The 4,171-nt window shown below is 37.2% G+C and overlaps 1 long non-coding RNA gene across 1 annotated transcript; it reads right to left on the minus strand.

Moving 5' to 3' along the window:
* Window positions 1–290: 290 nt before the first annotated feature.
* Window positions 291–849, minus strand: LOC149607124 (uncharacterized). The gene is made up of 2 exons (XR_016376983.1): window positions 505–849; window positions 291–444 (listed from the first exon to the last, which is right to left on the minus strand). It is a non-coding gene; the product is annotated as an uncharacterized LOC149607124 (long non-coding RNA).
* Window positions 850–4,171: the final 3,322 nt, after the last annotated feature.

Here is a 4,171-nt window from a genome sequence, read left to right on the forward strand (position 1 = left end):
ACCGTCGATGGCTCGATTAGTTTCCCCACGATTAGACTAAGGACGGGAGGGGTTTCTCTTTAGTGCGGCTACACTCTATGGTCGATTCAATTTTGAGGTATTCTATAGATTAACATGTGGTTTCAGGCTTATTTTTCCTTTATATCCAGCTTTCTTATTGCTATTGACGAAAGAGAATTTCTACGGTTATTCAGTCCATCTCGATCGCACAGTTTCTCCGAGATTTTCAATACCTCATTTTCATTATGGAGAGCAAAGATTTTTAATCGCCATGGGTTACAAAACAGGGTATATTATCCCCTCGAAAGATTAAGCTTACTCTTATTACTTAAGTGAACAAAAACGCTGGTATAAAAGGGGTGAGTTTCAGGTCCTGTTCATTGTACCAACGAAGTCCGTTTTCAGATAGAATAGGATAAAGCTTAGGTCTCAGCCCTACAAATTCTAATAAAGGCAGAGGTGTTAACATGATTATGAAAATATTTTTTTTGGAAATAATATTACCTTTTACTATCACTCCATCCATCTCATCTTTCATCTTGACCAGGACCTTCTTATTCACATCGCTGAAAAGAGGGTGGGATTTCGGATAACCGGAGAAATCAAACCGATCGGCGTGCTCCTTAAAGTCGGCGTACACGTCTAAGGTCGTTACGTCGTACATTAAGCTCTCTATGAATTGAAGATAAAGTTAGTGGGGTAGGAGGGGGTAGGTTTAAGATAAATAAACAAACCAGTATGAATAAATTGAAGAATGGCCTTATCTCCGTATTTCTCTCTAACAAAATCGTTGTGAAATCGATATACAAGTAATTTGGAAAGATATAATATTTAGAAGCCATGGGTAGATTCAGGGTTAAAGTTTTCTTAAAATAACACTGTCCCTATCAATACAATTGAAGTTATTCGTGGGTAAATAGTCCTTCATAACGGTACCTATTGTAAACAATGAAAATAAGATTATAAGAACATTTTAGCTTACTAATAATCCAGAATTAACCGTATAAATTATTTAGGTCGAGATATTCAATGTAGTTACTGGACTTGGATGGGTCGTAGTTCGGTAAATCCTTGTTATTAGCCTCGGATAAACGGTTGGAAATTAGACTCACACCACCACGTATACCCCTTTCTTAACGTGGAAATTTGAAAATATCATAAATAAAACATATTCAAATTAATTACCAATGAATAGATGCCTATCCGGGTCTAAGAGCAAATCCATCCGTCATCAGCAGCGCAGCCTGCGAAGCCAAGCCAGACCCGGTATATGAGTGAGCAGGGTCCAATTAATAGAAATCGAGGCACATTGTCCTGAATTCTTCGAACGCACATGCTAATTCTAATGTGTCAATTTGGACATATGTGTCATGTAGATCACCTGAAAATTATAAATATTAAAATATCATCTCCCCTTATCGGGCAAAAATTACCTAAAGTCTTAATTTCAAATTTCTCCCAGACTGCACACGCATGCTACCAAGCTTGCCTCAGTGATACGCTCATCACTTAATGTATTATAGAAGGCCTCCCTCGACGGTAGTTCAGTTTCCTCAAATCGTTCCATAGAATCCATATAATCATATGGAAAAGACAACTTCTTGAGAGCTAAATTTACTTGCTCGGGGTTTTATGACGCGCTGAGGATCTTGAATTTATCAATTCCACCGGTAGCTAAATTTTCAACTAGGGTGTCCAACAAAATCGCATCGAATCTAGGAATTGTAATCTCCCAAACCCAAAACTGATATAGGTCTCGGTATTCTTAGAGATGACTGTTATTTTCTTCTCATTGAAAAGACCAATCTTTTGGATGATAAGATGGGAATCGTACCTTTAAAGAGAAATAACAGTTAAAATGATCGCTGTTAAGAGTGGGGAATTAACTTACCGAGATAAGTTTTGTAGAATCACAGGGATTTTCTTCCCTAGTCGCATTTTGAGGTTGCAGCTGTTGTGCGCCTGACCTCGGAAGCGGCGTAAAATCAGGGGAATTTAAATACTGAACAAAAAAATAAGTAATAAATATAAACTTATCGGTCAGATGACAATGATCATTCACACCGTAGTCCTCAACAGTGAGAATTTTCATGCAAATGTAGCAGTGGGTTGCACTCTTACTAACTTCCAATTCGCTAGGGGTTAGATTCATTGGAATATTCTGTTCAAGAACCTCGGTTATGGTTTCCACCTCCATCATCAGACTCTCGATAAAAATTTGTACGGCGTCCAACCCTCGATACGTTACGGGCGCACTAGGCTTTCCTAAGATTATTGTTAGAAAGTTTTAAAAGATAAGAATTTAGTGACGCACCATCCGGGTCTATCACACCGTTGCTGAATCCACAGGTGACGTGTTCCGAAAGTTTCGTGGTAGAAGAGATAGTCTCGTTGTTTGCACAAGTTTGATATCGATTTAAAATGCTCTCAAAATCAGCGTAAATTATGAATGGACACTATAAATGATATCAACTAAGATAAGGGAAATATTTTTAAATTAGAAAATAATTACCTTTTGCATCCATTCAAACTTGTCAAAACATAGGACGGGGTTTTTATGAGCAAAAGTAATATAAGAAACCTCCCTTCGGGAGGCAAGTATACAAAGGCGAATTTTTCCCGATACATCCTCGTACCGCGAATGTCCCCGCGCACTTATACCAGTGGCTTAGGAACGGGGGGATACAAGGGTACATTGCACTCCCCTAAAATTCTACTAGGGCGCCTAAATAGGTCTAAAAGGGCGCCAAATTTATATTCAAAGGGCGCCAAAATGATACTGAAGTGAGAATATTTTAGAAAGTATCCTATTTTATCCCATAATTTCACTAATATTCTTATATTTTTGCTATTTTGGAGTAATTATTTATAATCCCAGCTAGTCTTGGAAATAGCACAGGTCCACAGGTCAAAAACCAGTTTATTAATTCGAAATCCGGGGGTTGCTGGTCCTTGGGACCAGTTTATTAATTAAGAATTTTTATGAAAAATCAGGAGGGACCAGTTTAAAAATTCAATTCATTTTAAATTTCTACTCCATGGACATAGACTCCTAGCCTTGACTGGTTCTCATTCTTGCCTTCCTTGCTACAACCGCAGCCCACTCGATCACGCAATGGCTTCACACGCTATAGAAGCCCTTACACCCAATGTTTTTCCTATGTAAAAGCGCGTGTTGATAATTTTGTGCTTTTTCGCTCGAAAAATCCAAGGAGCCAGCTTTTAACATGACCGGCTATGGGAGGAACACAGTTATTTAGCCCTAATAAACGGATTTATAAATCCGTTTTTGTTCTCACGAAAATTTCAAGAGAGAAGAGACTCGAACCAGTGAAACTGAAGGAAACATTTTTAAACATTTTGAGACTAAGCCATTAAATTATGTTTAATTTTCGTTTTAAGGTTCTTACAAAAAGCTTTGTAAGAGAAAAACTTGGCACAAAAATACCAAACTTTATTTTGCAAATCTCATTAAAATTACAAGAGATTTGAACCAGTATTTTCAAATTAGGACCAAAAAACGGTAATCCTCCCATTGACGGCAATGTAAAGAGTTAACTCTGATTTTTGACATAATTTTGCTTCTATAGCCCGATCGAGTGGGCTGTGCGTTAACGAAATACTCCCTTAATTTTGTAATAGGATTAGTAAAAAATAAATTAGGTATAGGGTCACTGGTCCCAAAAACCAGTTTAATATTGTAGACGCTGGGGATCACTGGTTCCAAGGACTAGTTTAAAAAAAATCCTTATTTCCAAGACTGATCCCAGCTGTATGAAGCTTGAAACGCAGAATTAGCGACATCTCATTTGGTCAGATAAAAAATCGCGGAGCTCGCTTCTCTCGCTCAGGAGATTTTTCCCTTCCATTTTCGCATAATTAAATTTAAAGAATTTTTGAAGATTTTATTTAAATGATAGCAATTACTTTGAATTCTGAGCTGCACTTCAATTTAATTTCGCCTGAGATCTGAAATGTCAAAGCTCACAGATTAAGTTCACAGACCTTTATAATATCTTTAATTATAAAAATCGGTTTTCAATGAAAAACCTCTCTCCTACCCGACCCTTTTAAATAGCTTGATTTTGTAATTTTCAGTTCCCTTTTAAGTCTTTTTTTGCTTATGGTTTTTTTTTTAATTATTAGCCTGCTTGCCTTCTGCGTGAGCCCT

The sequence above is a fragment of the Phalangium opilio genome, unplaced genomic scaffold (assembly GCF_054372755.1).
Source record: "Phalangium opilio isolate 3A_F unplaced genomic scaffold, DU_Popi_V2 ptg000352l_1, whole genome shotgun sequence".
NCBI classification, from domain to species: domain Eukaryota; kingdom Metazoa; phylum Arthropoda; class Arachnida; order Opiliones; family Phalangiidae; genus Phalangium; species Phalangium opilio.